Source organism: Pelodiscus sinensis, chromosome 11 (genome assembly GCF_049634645.1).
Source record: "Pelodiscus sinensis isolate JC-2024 chromosome 11, ASM4963464v1, whole genome shotgun sequence".
In the NCBI taxonomy this organism is placed as follows: domain Eukaryota; kingdom Metazoa; phylum Chordata; order Testudines; family Trionychidae; genus Pelodiscus; species Pelodiscus sinensis.
Genome location: NC_134721.1, coordinates 14,909,763 through 14,922,348, shown reverse-complemented (window position 1 = coordinate 14,922,348; position 12,586 = coordinate 14,909,763). Strand labels below are relative to the sequence as shown.

Here is a 12,586-nt window from a genome sequence, read left to right as displayed (position 1 = left end):
TTGTGGCAACTCTTTTACTGATGGGTGAACATTTTACAATGTTAGAAGGTTATGGCAAGAACTTTACAGTTAGAAGGATATTAAATGGAACAACTGAACTTATAAGTTTGTAAAACTAGGCTGGTCATTTTGTTGGAACAGGCCCACGAGTCCCCTCTGTTTCACTCAGAGGACTGAGCTCAGTAGAAAATATAACCGGCAAATCTTTCAGGATGTCTGCGTCCTACCATAGACTGGAAGTGTCGGGAGAGGAGTATGAAAATAAAAAGTAATGACCAGGTATGGAAGTGTGTGGGAGGAAGGGGAAGCAAATCTGAAAGGTGCTGCAGGACTAAGGGAGGCTAGTCTCCACCTGTCCTGACATCATGCTGCACGCTGAAAGCAGCCAAGCGCTGGCTTCACACTCCCATTGGCTGGTTCTGATTGGAAGCTGCCCAAGGTAGCACCCCAGCCCTGAACCCCAAACCTCTGCTTTAAGCCCTCCCCCCAAACTCAGAGCCCCCTCCTGCACTCCAAGCATGCCACCTCAGCACCTTCACTACCAGCTTAAGTCCTTCCCCTGCCAATTACCTGTCCCTGCCCAGGGCCCCCTCTCACACCATGAAACCTGCCCCCACCCTAGAGCTCTCACCCCCTCCACCACCCCAATCCCCTACCTCAACTTGCAGCCCCCTCCCACAGTCTGAATCCCTTTGTCACATCACCCAGCTTGGAGCCCCCCTCTTGCATCCCAAATCCTTCATCTCTGACTCCACTCCAGAGTTAGCACCTTCAGCCCAGATTCTCACCCTTCCTGCATCCCAAACCTCTTCCTCAGCCCAGAGAAAGTGAGTGAGGATGCAGGAGAGTGAGCCACCGAGGGAGGGCAAATGTAGTGTCCTGGGGAAGGAACAGGGCTAAAGTATTTGGTTTTGTGTGATTAGAAATTTGGTAAACCTACTTGACACCTAAGCCTTTGCAGTAAAAGTTCCCAGGTTGTCCTTGCTTCTGCCTCTGAGCATGCAAACTGCTGCCTTCCTGTAGGCTCCTGGGAGTTCATCTCATGTCCAGGCCCCAGAGTGATTCACAAACACAGGAAGATTGGTGTCCAGCCATCTAACTCACCTGAAGAGCCCAATCTGATAAGGGTTCAGAGTACACTACATTGGTTCATGAAGACCAGGCAGATTGTTGAAATACCTAGGTTGGCCTCCCACAGTAAGATGATAAAATTATTGTTTAGGAATCTCTGACATGAGGTATCTAATCCAAACGTAAATGTTTAAAATCTGGGTATTTAGGGCCTGATTCAAACCCCACTGAAGTCAACAGGAAGAGTCTCACTGATTTTGTTAGGGTTTGGATCTTACTTTCAAACTATAAGGACTTTAGAAGGCAGTTGGACTGTTGTTCTTTTACTAACTACATAAATACATCAAGAAATGGAAGACTTGGGTAATATGGATTTCCATAATAAGTAGCAGGAAAATAAGAAGAACACATAAGGAAATACAGTATGGTACCTCACAACTCAAGTATAGTATTACCATGAGCAGTGCCACAACATCTGTACTGACTGCTGTGTTCCATCATAAAGGGTATGTGTTAACTAGAGGTTCAGAGTCTGAGAGATTAAGCATATTGGTCCCCCCCTTCCCAACACACAAACCCTCTGGAATGGATTAAGTCACACTAGATTGAAAGTACATGTTACATCAGTCTAGCAAGTTACTCTAGGTTTTATATCAGTTAGGGTTACACTGATGTTGCTATACTGATGGAAAATTCTCTGTGGGCCTGATCCTGTGATTTAAAGTTAATGGAAGTTGAGGATACTGCATTTCAAAGGAAAACTAAAGTCATAATTTCTATCCACCCATCCCCCAAATAATTTAATATAATTATAATACCCCCCCCCCCCCCGCCAAACCCCACCTATCATAGGTTCTGTGCCGTAACACATAGTTAATGTTACACTAAAATCCTAGCAGGATTACATCCGATTTTTTTTGGTACCAACCTTTTCATTTAGTTTTAAAATGCAGATTTAGGGACATCAGCATATTTCTTGAATTCATGTTGATTTTGTTGCACTTTTTATTTAGGAAAAGAGTCAATACAATTTTACAAAAATGTCAAAATGGCCAGTTTTTGACATTTTCAAGATAAAAATGAGAGACCTCTTTTAATTAAAAAATTTACAGTAATTTTATTTAAAAATATTTAAAATGATAAAATCAAAATCAACTATTTTGTGAAAACATTTTTTTTTAGATAATCAGAAATGATTTTTTAACTCTTTGGAATTGTAAAAAATGAAAATTCTTTTTTTTCCCTCCAACTTTTGTCCTCATCACTTTCAGCTACTACTAATGTCCTATAATTTATCTTGAAGGATAAATAAATATTAGTGTCTAGTTTTTGCAGAATCTAGTCTGTGATTCCTGTGACATCCTACAAAAATGCAAGAGACTATCACCAAAAGGAAGTGCATGGAGTAATACTTTTTGACTGATGAAACACACAGACACAGACACAGACACACACACGAGCATACTCAGAGATGCTAAGCATAATCCCAGTTGCAACCAATAGGAGCTTCTGGAGCCCATGCCTCAGTTTCCTAATTCCTTTCCCTTAGGCCTGGTCTACACTAGACCAGGCAGGTCAGCTTATGGTATGCCATCCAACTATGCAAAATGTGCAGCTTGACTCAGCTTATCTTAACCTGAGCCACTGCAGCATCTACACTGGGGGAGGCTGATGGGAGTACATGCTTCAATCGGCTTCCTTTACTCCTCAAAGAATGGGGAATACAGGACACCGATATGCGGCTGCCCTCAGTGTTTGATTTGGGGATCTACACTAGACCCACAGACCCACTAAATCAAACGGTAGAAGATTGACATCCAGAGGGTCAATGTCCACAGTGTAGACATGCCCTTAATGTAGAGAAGCACAGTAATGTTATATTTTAACATACTGTTTTTCATTGAATGGCTGGTACAGACTGATGACAAATGACACCTGAGATGTAGAATATCATCATATTTAGCATGGATGTGATCCCTCTGTGATGCAATTTACAAATCACTGAGGGGAGAATGCTTATCGATGTGTTTGCAAGGACTTGAAAAGTTTAAAAAATGTTTTATTTAATAGCCCTAGGTGCAGCAGCAAATGTTAAGTGTTAGCATAGACCAGCTAAGGACAGTCAAGTGGACAGACCTTGACAATGAAGATAAATAGCAATCAAAGTTATTTAATTTACATTGTTAAAATCTGTAGCTTGAAGCACCTATTTAATCAAAGAAAGTGTTTCAGTGACAGCAAACTTGTTCTGGTTCACCTCCCAATTTCAAAGTTGGTTAAAACAAAGATTTTTATGAGCTAGTCAAAATTTCCTATGAAATAACTATTTATTCATTCTCTATTGCTCTTAAGGTATGTCTACACTACCCTCCTAATTCGAACTAGGAGGGTAATGTAGGCATACCGCACTTGCAAATGAAGCCCGGGATTTGAATTTCCCGGGCTTCATTTGCATGAAGACGGCCGGCGCCATTTTTAAATGCCGGCAGTTCGAACCCCGTGCCGCGCGGCTACACACGGCACGGAGTAGCTAGTTCGGATTAGGAGTAGCTAGTTCGTGGAATGAGGAGTACAGCTAGTTCGGATTAGGAAGCCGCGCGGCACGGGGTTCGAACTGCCGGCATTTAAAAATGGCGCCGGCCGGCTTCATGCAAATGAAGCCCGGGAAATTCAAATCCCGGGCTTCATTTGCAAGTGCGGTATGCCTACATTACCCTCCTAGTTCGAATTAGGAGGGTAGTGTAGACATACCCTCAGTTCCTACACAAGAAATAATTTACCTATATACTACAGCAGAGCTAGGCTTTTTTCTTCTTCCACCATGATGATCTCCAAAATACAGATTATTTTCCTCAGCAATCTTTATTGTTAAGCAACTTTCACACAGAAGAAGGCTTCCAAAGGCAGCTATTTTTTTTTAAAGAAAGTTGTTAAACTGAAAGGGATTTTATTTGTGATTCAAGTGAACATTTGTTTATTAAAGCTCTTTTATGCACTTTGATATGGCTTTAAAAATAAGAGCAATAAAAAGTGTTGAATGAGAGTTCTGAGAATTTTCAGCTATTATTACTGCACAGATACTATTAGAAATACCACTGAATACTTAATTGAAAAAAAGTAATTTTCAATTTCTCTAGGGTAAGTTTTATTTTCTTCAATTTACCAAATGGGTAAAAAAAAATCCACTCTTCAGTTTTGAAAAGGAACTAATGACAGATTAAAAAAAAGAGCAATTGAAAGAAATAGTGTGTTTTGTGTGCATATATGTGAGCATATATTGTAGATTAATATACAAAGGGGACAAATGCAACTCAGACATACAATGAAAGAATTCAAATTCCATTGACATGGGAGGGATTTCAACCATAATTAATAGAAAGGTTTTTCTCGATAAGTATTGAGAGGACCGACAGTAAATGATGAGATTTACAGTTTGATCTGCTTCACTGCTACAAACAGTGTTGATGAGTAGTTAGCACTCTTGTCTGTAGGTGTCACTGAAAGCTCAGTAGAATAGGAACTCAGCTTTTTTCTTTTCTTCCCCCTCAGGTCAGCAATTTTCAAGACCACAGTTTTAGTGCTTATCATGCAAAGGAAACTTCATTTTCTTATTTTACATACCATTTTTCTTTGCATGCCAACAATATCTGACAGATGAGGCACTGGCTGAGTTTCCAGTGTGTTTAGAAAGCTTATGAGATCCTCATTTAGTATAAATCAAATATTCTATTGATTTCAATGCTGCTGTGCCAATTGACACCAGCTAAGAATCTGGCCTATAATACACACAAAGACTGCTCAGAGAGTATTCAAGCTATTCTGACCTATCTTTTGAGCTTCCTTGTTTCTCTTAGTTTACTGTTGATTGCAGATTACCAGAATTGGGTGCATTCCTGATTAGCTCAGTTTAATTTTTAGCAAGAGTTTTCCTGTTAACTCTTGAAGTGAGAAGAGGTGGGTAGCATTTGTCATCAATGTCCCTGCTGTAACTGTTGCTTTTGTCACTTTTATTCTACCAGAAGAAAATCATCTCTGGCTAATTGCACTATTTGGATTCTATGTCTCATTTGAGGAAGTTGCGATGCATCTATAGTTACAAACCACCTTGTTGTATGTATCACAGATACTATCTGCAGGGGGAAAAATTATCCAATTTGAAAAGAAACCAGCTCTCCCTGATTTTTTTTATTGATTCTGTGTCCATTAGGGGGATTGTTTGTTTTAGAATAAACAGCTCCGCATTGCTGTATTTGCTTGTTGTCGATCATGCCGTGCTATATTGTGTCATGTTGATCTAGAGGACGTGACACAGTGGGACACAATCTGCTGTGGCACAAAATAAGCAACATGAATAAATCAGAGGCAGACAGGGAGAGGCAGATGCGTTTTTGTCAAGTCAGTGCTCCATGCGATTGTGTCAGCTTCTACATGAAACGACTGAGCAACAACTGAGTATGACTCCACAGTGGATAAACAGTTTATCCCTAGTGATCAAAAAGCTCTCAGATGAATGGGGCATTACTAACGACAACTAGGCTGGTTTGCGAGTCCATTGCATTGCACTGGCATATAATGTTGCATTTTAAGTGTGTCCACTTCTTATTTGGCAAGGTTATGTGCTCAGACTGCAAAGGGATAGAAATATGATAATGTTAATAACCGTGGTGTCTTCCATTCAAGAATGTCAAAGTGCTTAGCAAACAAAGAATGAAGCCTCCTCTGTCCTGAATGTGATGGGTGAACAGAGTATTTTAAATCCCAAAATGCAACATTGTTCAGGACTTGAGACTAACAAAAGGAGTTGTGATTCAGAAGGAGTTGAGCATGTCAAGTGACTGGTGACAAAGAGATGTGAGGCCAATATTTTCATATGTGAGTGTCTAAAGTTAGGGTACGTCTACGCTTGCCCCCTACTTCGAAGTAGGGAGGCAAATGAAGGTGACCGAAGTTGCAAATCAAGCGTGGGATTTAAATATCCCACGCTTGATTAGCATAGTCGTGTCCGGTCGCCACGTTGGAAATTGACTAGCCTGAATTAACTCGCCACGTGTAGACACGGTATTCCGAGGGAAAACCCCGTACTTAGAATTAACTGCACTCCTCATTGCAGCTAGCCAATTTCCATCACGGTGACCAGACGCGACTATGCTAATCAAGTGCAAGATATTTAAATCCCACGCTTGATTTGCAACTTCGGTCACCTTCATTTGCCTCCCTACTTCGAAGTAGGGGGCAAGTGTACATGTACCCTTAGGGATTAAAATACGAATTTAGGGTACTGGACTGAAAAAGGCAAACTTGGTGACATAAACACTGGACTCAGGCCCATGAGAAGGGGATTCAGTTCCTGGCTTTGTTACAAACTCTCTGTAAAACTTTGGACAAATCAGTCTCTCTGTGTCTCAGTTCTGCATCTGTAAAATGGGGAAAAAAGCACTTCCCTTTTCCCACCTTTAATCTTGTCTATTTATATTTTAAACTCTTCAGAGCAGGAACTCTCTCTCTCTCTCCTCTGTATATGACCCACATTGTACAATCTTGATTGGAGCCTCCATGCATGACTATATTATAAATAAAAATCATCGCAACAACTGGCACCACAGAGATAGCACCTCTGAGTATCAGACAGCTCATTTAGATATGTATATACAGATTTAGCTACTTAGCTTCAAATCCCTACATTTACATTTTTTGCCAAAACAATTCTCTCAAGGTCACATGACCAAGACTCAATGGAATAACAACCTAGGAGCAGTGACCACTCTTCCTATATTTTAACCACTAAATCAGGGGTTCTCCAAATTCATGGTACTCTGACCCCTTCTGACAACAAAATTACTACATGACCCCAGATGGGGGAGTGAAGCCTGAGCCCACCCGAGCTCTACTATAAAAGCCCCAATCCCCACTGCCCTGGGAGGAACTCCAAAGCTGAAGACCAATGACAACAGCCCCAAGCAGGGGCTTTGTAGCCTGAGCCCCACTACCCTGGGTTGTTGGACATGGGCTTTTGCTCTAGAAGTTGGGACATGAGTTTTGGCTTCAGCTCTGGGCCTCAGCATATCTAAGCCAGCACTAGCACCCCATTAATATGGGGTCATGACTCAGTTTGGGGTCCCGACCCACAGTCTGAGAACTGCTGCATTAGACCATGTGCTCCTATCATAAAACCCCACTGAACTGAAGTAAAGAATGGCTCAGACTGGGCTCATGAGGAGCCTTGTCACTCTGCTCTCTACTGTTATTAAACATCTCTGGAAGAATGGCATTTCGCTCAGCCCTGCAAAAGCATACATGTAGACAAAGACCCTGATCTCCAGAGAGCTTCATAGAGTCAAAGTTTAAGACCAGAAAGGGCCACCAGATCTTCTAGCCTGTCTTTTGGATATCATAGGCCCTCAACATCACACACCACTACCACACTAAACCCAACACCTAAACAGAGATCAAAGTACTATTGCCTTTGGGAGACTAGACTATTATAGAATGCCAGAAAGCACCTGGACGGGACATCAAGTCCAGTGCGCTGCACTGAGGTAGGACAATGTATATCTAGACCATCCCTGACAGGTGTTAATCTAAGCTATTCTTTACATCAGGGGCAGGAAACCCTTTTTTGGTCGAAAGCCACTGACCCACAGAAAAATCAGTTGGGAGCCCCACACAAGTCAGAATTAAAAAAACCCCAAACCTCACTGACATGGCCCTCGACTGATAAGCAGAAAGACACGCTCCACATTCTCCTCACCATCAGGCCCTATGGGGACCCCAGGCTAGTACATGTTATGTCCTCCAGCCCTGCAGTGGGGCAGCAGATGGGCTATAGCACCTGCATGGGCTCCCCAATGTTGGGGGGAGGGGAGCTCTGAGCCTCAGGGACTGGATCCAGGCAAACTGGGGATCGCATCTGGCTCCCAGGTCTTAGGTTTTCCACCCCTGCTTTATAACCTGCAGTGAAGGGGATTCCAGAGCTTCCCTTGAAAGTCTGCTGCTGTGCTTAAGTACCCTCACAGTCAGACAGTTCGTGCTTTTCCTCTGAACACTCCACTTTATACATGTTTCTTAGGGTATGTCTACACTATAAAGTTAATTCGAACTAACGGATGTTAGTTCGAATTAACTTTGATAGGCGCTACACTAGCGCTCCGCTAGTTCGAACTTAATTCGAACTAGCGGAGCGCTTAGTTCGAACTAGGTAAGCTTCATTGTACGAGGACTAAGCCTACTTCGAACTTACTAGTTCGAATTAAGGGGTGTGTAGCCACTTAATTCGAACTAGTGGGAGGCTAGCCCTCCCCAGCTTTCCCTGGTGGCCACTCTGGCCAACACCAGGGAAACTCTATTGCCCCCCTCCCTGCCCCGGCCCCCTTAAAGGGGCACGGGCTGGCTACGATGCCCGTGCCAGGTGCAAGCCTGCCAGCACCCAGCCAGCAGACCCTGCACCTGGCACGGCTCGAACCAGCCACCCGATGCCCCCCAGCCTTCCCCCTCTTCCCGGGACCAGGCTGGCGGCTCCCGGGAGCTTGCCCAGGACTGCAAGAGGCGGGCACCTGCCTGGTCCAGTGCAGACATCGTGGACCTTGTCCACGATCTCCGCACTAGGCACAGGAAAGCGGCCATCTAGGGCAGGAGAGCTGCCAGCCTGGCCACCCAGGAACAGGTGTGCATGAAAATCAAGGTGGTCCACTGAGACCCCCGACCCTGAGCCCTGAGCTTACAATGGCCGTACTGGGTCAGACCAAAGGTCCATCTAGCCCAGTAGCATGTCTGCCGACAGCGGCTAACCCTAGGGACCCTGGAGGGGATGGACCGAAGACAGTGACCAAGCCATTTGTCTCGTGCCATCCCTCTCCAGCCTTCCACAAACTTTGGGCAGGGACACCACTCCTACCCCCTGGCTAATACCACTCCATGGACCCAACCTCCATCACTTTATCTCACTTCTCTTTAAACTCTGTTCTAGTTCTAGCCTTCACAGCCTCCTGCAGCAAGGAGTTCCACAGGTTGACTCTTTGCTTTGTGAAGAACAACTTTCTCTTACTAGTTTGAAGCCTGCTACCCATTCCTTTCCTTTGGTGTCCTCTAGTCCTTCTATTATGGGAACTAATGAAGAACTTTTCTTGATGCACCCTCTCCACCCCACTCATGCTTTTATAGACCTCTATCCTATCCCCCCTCAGTCTCCTCTTTTCTAAACTGAAAAGTCCCAGTCTCTTTAGCCTCTCTTCATATGGGACCTGTTCCAAACCTCTGATCATTTTAGTTGCCCTCCCCTCTCCCACCCTCTCTCTTCCCCTCTCCCACCTCCTTTTCCCAGTCTCCCCGAGTTTTGTTTAATAAAGAGAGATTCTATTTTTGACCACACATTTTCTTTATTTTGTACATCAGGAAGGGGTGCTAGGGAAGGGTAAGTGGAAGGAGATGAGGGAGGAATGGGGTACGAGCCCCCGATGGGGAGGACTGGGCTGGCTCTGCAGGCTTCTGGGGGTGGAAGCTCTCCTGCAGCCCCCCAATTGCCCCCTCTCCCCAGATGGCACATTGCGGCAAGTGCAGCCAGTCTGATGGCTGAGTGCTGTGGTGTGCCCAATGTGGGCACTCAGGGCACTCCAAGCCAGGACTGCTTTGCAAGCGGGGAACCCCTGAGAACTGTTTGTCCGGGGTGGGGGTCGGGACCCTTTAAGCACAGCCCTCGGCTAGCCTGAGGCAGCAGCTCCATGCTCTAAGTCCTCATCTGATGCCCTGCCGGCACTGCTTCCGGCCATCCTTAACCCCGGTTCACTTAATGTGGATATGCTAGTTCGAATTAGCAAAACGCTAATTCGAACTAGATTTTTAGTCTGGATGCGTTAGTTCGAATTAGCTTAGTTCGAATTAACTAATTCGAACTAAGTTAGTTCAAATTAGCACTGTAGTGTAGACATACCCTTAGAGTGGACTGGACATAGTCCTCTAGCTGAGGTATCCCCAGTGCCGAATGGAGTGGGACAGTTACCTCCTATGTTTTACACACATGGGAACTGACACTAGCTCATGGAGGAAGAATAAACCTGTCCTGGCTCTTTACCTGGAACACAGGGTATGTCTACACAACAAAGTTATTTTGAAATAACAGCCGTTATTTTGAAATAACTTTACTAGCATCTACACAGCCAAACTGCTATTTTGAAATAAATTCAAAATAGCGGAGCACTTATTTCGAATTTGGTAAACCTCATTCTACGAGGAATAACGCCAAATTTGAAATAGCTATTTTGAAATAAGTGCTGTGTAGACTCTTATTTCGAAATAGAGGGCCTCCAGCCTTCCCAGGGTGCCTTTGTGGCCACTCCAGCCTCAACCAAGAACACTCCTCTCCCTCCCCCCTCCACGGAGCCCTTAAAGGGGTAGACTCTGGCCACAGTGCCTGTGCCAGCTCCAAGCCTGCCAGCCCAGTCACTGCCCCTGATCCAGTGGCCCCAAAACATGAGCCAGCAAGCCACTGGCAGCCAGCCCTCCACCACTCCCCAGAAGCAGTCTGCCAGCTCCCAGGAACCTGCCAGGGCCCAGAGAAGGCAGGCACCTTCTTGGTCCAGGGTGGAGATCATGGACCTATTCAGATCTGGGGGGGATGCCCCCAACATCCATGATCTCTGCAGCCGTCTATGGCAGGATAGCTGCCAGCCTGGCAACCAAAGGCCATATGCGAATCCAGGAGCAGGATTTCATGAAAATCAAGTTGGTCTGGTGAGACCCCCAAACCTGGGCCCTGAGCTTCCCCTCCCTCTTCTTTCCCTTGCTTCCCCATTCCAGCTCCCTCCTCCCAGGTTTCCCCCTCCCCTTTCCCACCCTATCTTTTCCCCTTTCCCGCCTCCTTTCCCCAGTTTCACCAGAGTTTTGTTCCCCCACCCCAGTTTTGTTAAATAGAGTTTGTGTTCATGAAAATACATATATTTTATTTGACATCAGGAAAGGGGGAAAGGGAGGGGTAAGTGGAAGGATGTGAGGGAGGAATGAGGCACAATCCCCCAGTGGGGCAGACCAGAGAGGCTCTTAGTGCTCCTCAGGGTGGAAGCTCTCTCACAGGGCCTCCGGGATACTGACAGCCCCCCGATGGACCTCTCAGATGGCAGCCTGCAGCAAGTACAGCCAGGCTCGTAGCAATGTGTCCAAGAGAAGCACCGGAGTGCCCAGGGGCAGGTCTGGTTCCATGCTGCAGAGTGCCATGATGTTCCAAGTGAGGGCAAGCAAAGCATGCAGAGACAAAATGCTTTGCTGTCCCTCATCGAGGTAGACAAGCAAGCAGGGAAACCTGAGAACTGGCTGGCCGGAGGGTGGGGGTGGGGGTCCCTTTAACCACAGATCTCAGATATCCTCATACTGCAGCCTCACACAGTAAGTCCTGATCTGGTGCCCTGCTGGAACTGGTTCTGGCCAGACTTAAATGCAATTCAGAGTCCACTCAGTGTGGATGTGCTATTTCGAAATAGCAAAATGCTATTTTGAAATGCATTTTGTGTGTAGACGTGTTATTTCGAAATAAGCTATTTTGAAATAACTATTTCGAAATAAGATATTTCGAAATAACACTGTAGTGTAGACATACCCACAGTGAGTCTTTGCTCACGTAACTCATATAAGTTTTCTTCAAGCTCATCAGGACCATTTAATACCCACATATTAGTAACAGACTTAGAGGCAATGCGTGAGAGAACAAGAGCAGCTCTGGCACAGAATGGCCAAATGGCTGCTAGGGAATGCAACGAAGAGGATATTATTCTGAGTTGGAAAGGAGGGTGCCATATAGGCCAATGCCATTTCAGTACACAAGGTACTGACTTCCCATACCATGTATTTTCATCAGGGTATCCATTAGATGTTTAATGAAAGCCAATGTGGAGGACAAAGTAATTTCAGGTTCAAGCATGAATGCTCAAGTACAAAAGCTTCTGTTCAATTACCAGATGCTTCAAACAAGGAGCTAAGACAAGGGAAAGCAACGCCAAGCACAAAGGGTCAAGTCCAACAGTATTGAAAATGGACAGAATGTACAGCTGTTGATGTACAGCGATCAGATAAAACACAACAGGGTTATGCAGAAGGTTCCCTGAAGGTTTTAGCATCCTCTGTGAGAGGCAGGAAATTTATGCAGTAGCTGCACATTTGAGGCCAGACAGTCTATGGACTCATGTATTTAAGAGAATGATAGGAAAAATAAAACCCATGCAAATGGGAAGAATAACAGATCCCAGTTTTACTGCATTTCACTCAAATGTATAAAGTTATCACATTTGATTGTGTAATCACGGTTGATACTGGAGGAATTTACTTTGATTAACAATACTGAAAAGCTAGTTCAATAAATTATATTGAGTCATTGTTGTAGCTGATTTCATAGGCCTCGACTGATCCTGAAGTGCACAGAGATTACAGTTGCAAGGTGTTCATTTTTTTAACTGGAATATCAGATCAAAAAAGGACCCTGTAGGCTCCAGACAGCACCACCAATCTGGCTGTTAAAAGTCCAGTTGGAGGCACA

The 12,586-nt window shown here is 44.8% G+C and overlaps 1 protein-coding gene across 17 annotated transcripts in view; it reads right to left on the bottom strand.

Moving 5' to 3' along the window:
• LOC102454172 (contactin-4) overlaps positions 1–12,586 on the bottom strand; it is a 731,510-nt gene that overhangs the window by 28,640 nt on the left and 690,284 nt on the right. The window lies entirely within an intron of this gene.